The sequence below is a fragment of the Daldinia childiae genome (genome assembly GCF_008694065.1).
Source record: "Daldinia childiae strain JS-1345 chromosome Unknown Scaffold3, whole genome shotgun sequence".
Taxonomy (NCBI): domain Eukaryota; kingdom Fungi; phylum Ascomycota; class Sordariomycetes; order Xylariales; family Hypoxylaceae; genus Daldinia; species Daldinia childiae.
The window spans coordinates 4124274-4136918 of NW_022984644.1; positions in this window are offsets into that span (position 1 = coordinate 4124274).

Consider the following 12645-nt stretch of genomic DNA (forward strand, 5'->3'; position numbering starts at 1 on the left):
TTAAATTGATGGTGTTCGAGGAAAGAAATTACCTTTGGCAGTAGTAGATACTAATACACTATATATCAGATAGATTATATCTTATATAGATGCATAGTTAAAATAGTAAAGAGGTGGCCTAAAAAGGGATTTTTACTCCGTGAAAGATTAAGGGAGATGCTCTTTACTTATAGTTCTCTTCATTATCTCAAAATCTCAGCCCCAATCTAGTATTTCACTTCGTATTATTACGTATAAGCCACCCAATGGCAGGAGCTTATGTTTCTCTAGGAGTATTATATGGGTTAAAGGAGAAAGAAACTTTGTTAATTTAAATATTGACTCTAATTGATCATGATTCAAATTGTTAAGAGTCTCACTATAGAACATCTTTAAAAGCATCTGCCTGAGTAGAAGAGATATCATGAGGAACTATAAATTGAAGTAATAGAAGGTCTTACTCGTGTTTATAAGAGTTGGAGATTTAAGCCATGAGAATTCGAGGCAAGACAAAGACTAATTATAGCTAACTTCTCTTTCTCCATACTGCAACGAATTTGCTTACTATAATATGAAAGTCCATGCGTACAAGCTCCTTCCATTTTATCAATATACCAAAGCCTTCATAGAACTAAGTATTCCTCTAAATCCTATCAGTTTTAGATCCTTTTCATTACCATAACAGAGGTAGGGGGTTTGGAGGAATGATTTTACTTACGAAATGGTTTTATAGGGTAGAACGTTTTTAATTTTTAAGTAATATAATTGGTTAAAATTTAAAATAAATAAATTCAAATTTAAAATTTTGGAACTTACTTTAAAATTACCGTTTTAAAATTATAAAACCATTTTATTTTATAATATTATTTTCTTTTTTGTAATTATTTTATTAATTTTTTATATATTTTAATAAATATTATTGGATAATTTAATATTTTTATTTATATTCGATTTTATAATTAAATATTTATTATATATTTTTTATATTTTATTTATTATTAAATAAACTAACATATAATTTTATTTTTATAATAAAATATTAGCCTAATATATTTTATTTTTTAGGTAATTTAATTCTAATTTAAAATGTAAATACCTGCCTTAAAATATATGTAAACTTTTTAAATTCTTAATAATCTTAACATATTTATTTTATTTTTAAAAATGGTTGATATATTTTTTATTAAACCTTTAGTTAAGTATAAGAATTTTTTAAGTTATGTTTTAATAAAAATTAGCGTATAGTTATTTATATATTACGTTATATAATAAAATAAAACTGTAAAGAAATATTAAAAAAATTAGATTATCTTTTAAATTAGGTTATAAAAACTTATATCGGTTATTTATTTGAATTATTTAATATATAGTTTTAAAACGTTCCTTTTACCTTTTTTAAGCGCATTTTTAATAGAAATTTGCTTTGTGTATTTAGATGTAAGATTTTGCGATTTTATATTTAAATTAAATTATATATTTATTGTTTTTTTGATAAATATCTTAGCGTATTGTAGAAAAAGTTGCGTTTTTTTATTGGTGCGTTATGGTATACTAATATTAAAGCTATTATTTGGTTTTTAAAATGTTTTAATAAAAAATTTACTATATTATATTATAAAATTAAATTTATATAATAGCTATGTAAGGTATAAATAAAATATATTTATATGGTTTTGGAGTAAAGGTTGCACCTTAACAATTAAAGCTAAAATATTATACGAAATATATTTTTTAATAAGTTTATGTTTGCTTATACTAATTTACAAAAAAAGTATTGGGTAATTTCATATAACTACTATAAATTAAAATAATAATTGCTAACACAAAAAAACTATAGCTAAATACTTTAAGGCTTTTTTTTTAATAAAAAACCGGAATTTTTTTTTATTTAACTTCGAAATAGTAAAAGTATAACGCTAAAAAAATTTAATAAATATATTATATCTTTCTTAAATAAATATGCCCGTAAAGTTCCCGGCTTAATATTTTAAATAAAGGATTTACCAATTTATAACAATACCGACGTTTAATAACGTTTTAATAAATTTAAGATTTATAATCTATTATTACTTAAAAATAGTTTAAACTTAAACCTTATAAAAAACGTATAATATTAAATAAATAAATATTTTATTAATACCTTTCAAAACCAAAACTTTAACGTTAATAGTTAAAATTTTATTTTAATTAAGGCTATTTTATTTTAATATTAATAAGCTATTAATTTAAACTTATTAAAAAATAATGTTAAAGGTATATTAAAATTATTAAAATAAATTATTTATATAAACAAAAATTTTATATAATTTTAATAAAATAATAATTATATAATATAATATATTTTTATATTTTTAAAGTTTATATTATTATAATATTATAATAATAAAAATAATTTAGTAAATTAATAAATTAATTTTATGGATTTTTAAATGGTAATAATAGCTTAATAAGATTAATAAAATAATAATATAATCTCGGTAAATTTTATTATTAAAAAAATTAATATATAAAATTTAAGAAATTATTCTAGGTTTTTTCCGAAAAATTTTATATCGTTAAAGATATTTAAAACGTTAAAAAATTTCGAATATTTAGAAATAATAATATAATAAAACTTTATTTTAATTGTTTTATAAAGTTATTAAATAATATTAATATTTTTATTTTTTAATAGTTTTAAATATATTTTTAATATATAATTTTGAGAATAATAAAATATTGTATAAATATATTCGTTTTATAGCTTAATTTATAATAAAACTATATTAACTATTAATTTATTATTAATTATTTCTAGTTTAATTTATTATATAACGTAGCCTAATTTTTTAACCTTTATTTTATAAACGCTTTAATAAAATTAATAATTATTAAATTATAAATTTATTTTATATATTATACCATAATATCGGCAATCTTTTTATAAATTTATATAAAATTATTATTAAAAAGTTTATATATTAAACTATTTAAAATAAACTACCGTTATAATTATTGCGTAATTATATAAAACTAAACCTTACGTTTATAACTTAATAAATTAGTAAAAAATTAATATTAATTTTTTAAATTAAAAATTATTATTTTATAATAATTATTGATATTAAAAAAATAAATAAAATAAATAATTAATTTTATATTATATATCGTAAATAAATCTTTAACATTTAATTTTATAACAATATTTTGGTTTAATATCTTATTTATATTATTAAAAATCCAAAATAATAACCTATTATTAACCCTTATAATAATATATAAAAATAGTTAAAATTTAAAACCTAACTAATATTTTTTTTATTTGATTTTTTTAATTATATTATAAATTAAAATAAATTTATTATATTAAGCTTAGAGATTTATTCTTTTAAAAATTTATAAATAAGATAATAAAAAATATTATGCTATATTTATATAGCTAATTTTATTTTAAAAAATGAAAATAAATTATTAGTATATTATTTTATTTAATTAAAATATAATTTATATTATAATGTTATTAGGGTATACCGATTTGGATATTAATAAGTAATTAATTTTATACTAACCATTACAAAATTATATTAAAAATATTAGATTAAAATAAAATAGTAGATATAATAAATTAAAATTATTTTTAATTAATTTATTATAAAAATACTAATAAAATATTATTAAAAATTATATATTATAATTAAAAAAAAAGAAAAAGGTATTAATATTATTTAGTTATTATTAAATATAATTAGGTAAATAGTTAAAAATATATTTTATTACAATTTTAATAAATGAAATAAATTTATTAAGTATTTAACGTTAGTTAAATATTTAAAAGCAAAAATATAAATATAACAAATTAATTATTTAGTTATTAAGGCTTTTAATATTAATTGGTAGTAAAGGTTAAATATCTTTCGTAAGTTTAAAACTATTATTTTAAAATTTATTATTATTTTTTATCAATTTATTTTATTTAAATATTTAATTTTATTAATTATATAATATAGTAATAAATAATATTTTAGTTTAATATTTATTTTAAATTTTATTTTATATTAAAATTAAATGTAACAAATTATTAAAATAAATAGTAATTAAAAATATTATAAATAAAGAAAATAATAATAATAAAATATATTAATTTAAAAAGTTAAATTAATATAGTAAAAAAAAAATTATAAATATAAAATAATAAATTTTTATATTTATTAAATATAATATAAATTATATATTAATTATTATAAATTTTATAATTTAATTTTAAATAGTAAAAAAATAATAAATTATTTAAAATGGTAAAAATATAATTAAAATTTATATTTTGAAATTTTTAAATAAAATTAATTAATAAAAAAATATAAATAATAATAATAATAAAATTATAATATTTATTAATAATCTACAGATAAAATTTATAAATAATATTAATAAAATATTTATTAATAAATATTATATATAAATATAATAAATTTAAAAAAATTATTAAATTTAATATAATTAATATTTTAAAGTTAAATTAATAAAAAAAAATAATGGTTATATAAAATATATAAAGAATATAATATCTAAATTTTTTATATATATATTTAATAAAGCTACTATCATATATAAGGAAAAGATAATCGATATATATTTTATAAACCTATATTATATATTAGAGATAAGATATTTTAAGATTTTTTTACGTTAATTATAATAGAAAATAATATCTTTATTATATATTAAACTATTATTTCTTATTATATCTTACATTAATATTAAATACCATTTTTATATATTCTTTATAAATATATATAATAAATTAATATAATAAAATATTATTATATATAATTATATTATATAAAACCCTTTAAAATATCTTTATTATTAATAATTTTTATAATAATAATAATTTAATAATTTTATATTAAATTTAATTAATATTTAAAAATAATATTATTTTATTTTGATTATATAATCCTAATCTATTTTATTTATTTAAATTTATTATTTTATAAATTTATAAACATTTTATTATTATTAATAAATTATATTTAAAAATTAATATAAGAAAAATATAAAAAATATATAAAATAAATAATAATTTTTTTTATATTTTATTAATATAAACTATATATATAATAAAAAATAATATAATATAAAATAATATAATAATTAGATATTTAAATACCAAAATAAATTTTAATAATATTTTATATAATATAAATTAATTTATTATATATAATATATTATAAAACTTACATTTTTATTTAAAAACGACTAAATTATATTATTTTTATTCCTATTATATCTTATATTAATATCTGCCATATCAAAATTGCCAATATAACTACTTTCTATCTTATTAACCTAATTATTTAATATTTAAATTGCCTTTTTTAACGTTTATTTTCTGCAATTACGCGGTATATTTATCTTTTTAATCTTTACTTTTTATTTTAACTTTAATAATTATTAAATATTTAAAAATTTAATATTAAATACTATATTAAACCTAATTATTCAATTTGGTTAGGCCTATATAAAATCTTAAATTTTAATAAAATCTTAAATCTTTATAAACCCTTATATTTTTTTAAAGGGTTTGGATTTTATTAAGATATTAATATTTATAATATTAATATTATCCTTTTTATTTCCCTTTCCAATATAACTCTTAATAATATTAGCAATAATAATTTTATCTTATAAATTTTTTTTTATATTTACTTATTTGTTACGTATTTCCATTTAAATAATTTTTAATCCCATTTAAATATTTTCCAATTTCACTTTAATATTTTTTAATCTTACCTTATGGTTATATATATTTATTTAAGCTCCTCCATTTAGATTAATATTATAAATATCTTTTAAATTAAAATTATTAAATAATTAATTAATATTAATATAAAAATCTTTTATAATATTATATTTACATTTAATACTTATAATATTAAAAATATTAAATTTATTAAATATATTTTTATAATTACCTATAATAATTTCTTTTTATTTACTATTTTACTATTATACCATTATAATTAAAAATTTTAACTTATTAATAAATAAATTATTTTTTAAATTTAAAAAATTTAATAATGCCTTTATTTTTTTAAATAAAAAAAAATTAAAATTATTATATTTATTTAAAAATATAGCCTTTATTTATATAATATAAATAATTTAATAAATTATTTTAAATAAAAGTTTTAATATAATAATAATAAAAGATATAAATAACTATTAATTAAATTGGTTTAATTTAACATTTTTATTCTTTATTAATAAAATTAAAAATTTAAAATTATTTTATAAACTTTTACAAATAATATTATTAATATTTTATATTTTAAATTTAAAATTCCCATCTTTATTATAATTAATAAAAACCTTTTTTTTTATAGCCTTTATAATATAGAATTAATTTAACCTAAAATTCCTATCCTTTTTAAATTTAACTAAAAGAATTATAAACAGTATAAAAATAGTATAAAAATGTTATAAAAAATAAAACATTAAATTTTTCTTATTATTAAGTGTAGATTTAATGTTTATAACCTTAAATATTATATAATTTTATATATTTTTAAAAATATTTATATTAAAATAGTTTTTAAGTTAAATATAAAAACGTTTAATAATTATTTTATTAGTTTAATTACACTTTATTTCTTTTAAATAATTTTAAATAAATTAATTAATATAAGGTTAAATATTTATTAATAAATTTTAATATATTACAATTATTATTATATTTATATAAAATTAATTAAATAAGATTTTATATTTTATATTTTAGTAATTGGAAAATATATATTTATAAAACGTTTTAAAATTGCTAAATAATATATTAATATTTTTATAAAATTTTTTAATTATTTAACTTATATATATTAAATTTTAGAAAATAAATATATATTTATATAATTTCTAATCTAACCGTTTTTTAACCTAAATTATTTTATTATTTATTAATTTAAGAAAATTACCGTTTTTATATTTTTAGTTATATTTAAAATTAATATATATTTTAATAAATTTTATAATATTATTTTGTTTAGGTTTAAAAAAAATTTTTAAATATAGTTTTTTAAAAGATAAAATTTAAACGTTTTTTTTAATGGAATTTGTAAAGAGTATTAATAAAGATTATAATAAAGGTATTATTACTATTACGTATACAAAGGTTGGTAATAAGGTTAATATATTACTTAGAAAGCCTAAGCTAAATGAGGTTATAATAGTAAGCATGCAATGTTAACTATTACATATTATAGCATAAACATTGCGGGTAGGTATTGAAAGAAGGTTGTTATTATAAAAAGATAAATTTAATATTTTATTACTTATTTTATAATATATCTTTATTAAATATTTATTAATTTTTATTTCTATTTTAATTAATAATAAAAAATTTAATATACTTATTTTAATATTTTATAATAAAAATTATTAAAAATTTAAATATTTAATTATAAATAAGTAAAAAATTAAATTATTAAATTAAATTTTAATATTTATTATTTAATATATTTAAGAATTTTAAAAATTATATATAGTTAATTATAATTATTAAAATAAGGTTTCTATTATTATATTAATATATTAATTAAAGTATTAAGAATTTAAAATTATAGGTATAAATAGTATAATATATTAATATATTAATATTAAAATAAATAAAGTAATTAATCCACCTATAATAACCATATTTTTTACTTTATTTTTTCTTTTTATTAATTTTATTTATAATTTTTTATATTAATATATAATTTTAACATTTTAACTATTTTTAAATATACTATTTTATATTATATATATTTACGTAATTAAATATTTATATTTTAGTTATTACTATTTTTTAAAATATTATATATAAAATAAATTGCGGATTTATCTTTTTCTTAAACAAATATATTTAATATATTTTATAATAATATACATTTAAATCTTAATATTCAATATAATACCAATAATAACATTAATAATAATATTAATAATAATATTAATAATAATATTAATAATAATATTAATAATAATATTAATAATAATATTAATAATAATATTAATTTATATATAAATATTATTAATACAATATTAACTTTAAAAATTTTTAAAAATTAAGACAATATAATAATTAATAATAATTATAAAAATATAATTAATAATATTAAATATATTAATAATAATAATAATAATAATATAATAAAAAATAAATATAATAATATTAATAAATATAAAAGTATATTATTTATATATATAATAAAATAATAAATGAAATAATATATAAATTAATATATTATAAATATTATTAATTTAAATATAATAGAAGATAATAATATTAAAAATAATATGGAGTATGTAGTATAGTTAACTTTAAATCTATCTAATATAAATACTATTATAAAATATAATAATATATTTAAATAAATAAAATTATTGGTATTAAAAGGATTTAATAAAAATAATAATAATAATAAGGAAGATTTAAGATAAAAAAGAAACTTAGATTTATTTATTTTACTAAGCTTAACCAAAGATTTAGCCAAACTTTAAGATTTAGATATTAGTAATAATAATATTATTGATATTTTATATCTTTTCAAAAATCAATATAATTAAAAATTAAATATATTTAAATTTAAAATAATAATTACTATTTTTATAGACTTTATTAATATAAATTATAATGAATAGATATCTTTACGTAAAATCCTTACGTTAATTTGCAATAAAAATGGTAACAAAATTAATAATATTTACATTTTTCTAATAATATTAACTATTTTATAATAATAATTTTATATTTATTTACTTCTTTTACTAATACATAAAATAAAAATCCTATTTAAAACCAAAAAAATATTTATTAAATTTAAATCTTATCAAGTTAAAACCTAAATAAAATTAATAAATTAAAACCAAAATAAAATATAAAACTATAAAAAATAAAAGGTAAAATTTATAAAAAAAATTTTTATATTTATAATAAAATTACTACTTTTTAATCCGGTTATTTTATTTAAAATTATTTTAATCTTTGATATTAATAATGATATATATTATAAGTTAATTATATTTATTAATAATCTTATAAAATTTTACTATAAATATTATTAATTTAAATTAATTTATATATTAAGCAATAATTATATTTATTTTAAATCTTAAACTATAATCTTTTTTAATAATTAAATATATTATTAATATATTAATAATAATTGTTATTATTAATTTATTAATAAAAATAATTTTAAGATTATTAATTTTTATATTGGACGTATATATGGCGTTAGGTTAGATATATATAAAAAATTTTATATAGGAAAAAATAAAATTATTAAAATATTATAAATTTAAAATTATATTTATTAATATTATAAAGATAAATAATTAAATAACTTTAAATTAAGTTTAAGATTTGACAAAAATGAATTAATATTAATTTTAAAAATTATTTATATATTAAAGATAAATGTATAATTATTAAAAAATATATATTTAAATTATAAGTTTAGGGAATATTTTAATAATTTTAAGTTTTTTAAATTACAGCTTAATATAAAAAAGTAGATAAAATAAGATATACTTTAGCCAAAATATAATATTTGTATAAGGCCATTAATTAAAAATAATTTTGAATAATATTAGTTTATTTATTATATAATTATATTTAAATAGAAAATAAATAAAGACCTTAATATATATATTATAAAAGAAATAATATCCCTTTATTATACCTATTTTATATACGCCAAATTAAAATTTCAGATTTATAATCGAAAGATATTTAAAAAAAAATAGAATTAAATCTTACTTAATATAATACCTATTAAAACTATTTCCTATATTAATTTTATTAATAAATTTAATATTTTCGGTAATTTATATTAATTTTTAATAAATAATTATATTATATTAATTGGATTATATAAAACAGATCAATTTAAACTTAATAATATATATTTATTTATATTTAAATTGTATAAATTAAATTTTATAAATATTATAAAAATACTTAATAAATTTGGAATATTAAATAAAATAATAATATTAAATATTAAAAATAAATATACCATAATATATACGTTTATTTTATATTATATAAAAGATATGTTTTAATAAATTAAAAATAATAAACTTAAAGGCCTTTATAAGATTAAATTTTACTATTATTATTTTATTACATTAATAAAAAATTTTTAATAATTTAATACTATATTAAATTTTAATATTATTATATATAGTTGATACTATCACTAATTTAAATATATATAAAAAATTATAATCAATATATATAAAAATAAGGTTATAAAGGTTATATATAACTTATAATAAAAAATAGTTAATTTTATACCACTATTTAAAACTATTTCTTTAATTTTTAATTTAATACTTTTACATTTATTTAATATAACTTATTTAAAATATACTAAATTAACCAACTTAATATATAATTTTATTTATAACAGTGTATTAATTTCTTTAATAATAAATAAATATATATTTAAATTATAAATATAACTATTTTTATTGGGTAAGTAGCAATTATAATTATTAAAATATTATTTAATTAATTATAATATATCATTTTATATTATTTAATTTATTATTATCCCTTTTTTCTTTTGTAACTAATTTAAACCCTATTATATAAAGGTTAATTTTTATAGGGAAGCGTTTTAAAATTATGAACCAATTGATATTATTATTTAAACTTATATAATAATTATTAAAAATAATTGTTTTTTAATAAGGTCTAAATTATTAAATATTAATTAAATTAATATTTTACAAAGTATTTAAAAAATTAAAAAATTTTTTAATTAATTTTATATATATATATTTAAATTTTTAAATTTGCAGGCAAGGTTTATTATATCTATTTAAGATTAAAATAATTAAAAAATTATTAGAAATAATATAATTGTTTTAAATTGTTTATTATAATATTTTAATAATACCTTTAAACCAAATATTTATATTATATTTTATTTTATAAATTTTATAAAGAAATATAGTTTAATAATAAATTATAATATATTAATTGGGGAAAATTTATATTAATAAATTTATTTTATTTTATTTTTTTTTATATAATATAAAATTATATCTTTTATATATTTATTTTATAAGGTTATCTAAATATTATTAAGATATATTTTTTAAAGTATACTTTAATAAATCGAATTAATATTTAATATTTTTAAATTTTATAAATATTAAATTTAAGAAATAAATAAATATAATATTAAAAAAGTTTTTTTTAAAAAATAAAATATATAAATAATTATATGTTTTATCTTTTAAAACGTTTATAGTAAAAAAAACCCCGATATAATAGTTTAGATATAGAAATTTTATATATAATATTTTACTTTATTTAAATAAATATTTTTTTGCATTAATTAAAATAAATTAATTAATATAGTTAATATTAATATTAATGTTAATAATATGGAAAAGGTTATTATAATATTTAAAAATAATATATATGTTTAAATTATAATAATTAATTGTGTGGATAGAAAGGAATTTATATAAATTATATATCTTATTTAAAGTAATAATTTATTATTTATAAAAAATTATTAAATATTTTTTTTATTTATATTTAAATTTTGCGTAATATATTATTATAATTATAGTTATCTTATTTTATATTTTATAAAATATGAAAATAGCAATAAGATTGTATAGGTATATAAATTTGGGTTTAATAATAAATAGGTTCTTTTATTTTTATTATTATTAAATATTTTTTTGTATAAAATTTAATTAATAATTTATTTATTTTAATATAATATATAAAATAATTAAGATATAATATATTTTTAATAAAAATAATTATATTTAATATAATAATTAAAATTATTTTGATTATATCGATTAAATTTTTATATTTAACGTTTATAATAATATTTATATTTTTATAATAATTATGCCGTTATAATAAATAAGGCTATATAATAAATTATTAAAATTAAAAATATTTTGTAAAATAGAAGAAAAGTTAATTATTATTAAGATTATAATTATTAAATTATTTAAACTATATTTAATTAACGTTATTAATATTAATATTATTAATATAAATTAAAATTTTTATTAATTATAAATAAAATAAATATATTTATTTATAATAAAATTTATTTTAATTAATATAAAATGGTTATTATAAGGTTATAATATAAATATATTTTTTTTAAAAAGATTTGGGGTTATATAATATATAATAAAAATTTAAATTTTATTAATTGTATGTAAATAACCTAATATATTTAATAGTTATTTTTTAGGGGGGAATATTATTTATAAATTAATAATTTTTTATATTTTATAAGGTATATATTTTATTAGTAGTATAGTAAATATTTTATAATTTAGCAGATAAGTATTTATATAATTATATATAAAATTTAATTAATATATTAAATTTTAAATATATAAATATTCCAAAATTTTATTAATAAGATAAAGTTTATTTTTATTTTAAATTTATATTATTATAATATATTAATTTAAAATAAGGTTATTAAAAAAGTTAAAAAAGATATATTATATTTTAAAAATATAATAATGTAAAGTTTAATCCTATTTTAAAATAATATTATTATATATTTATTAATTAATTATAAAATTATAAAGAATATTAAGGAGGAGATATATTATATTTTAAAAAAGTAATAAAATAAAATTTAACCT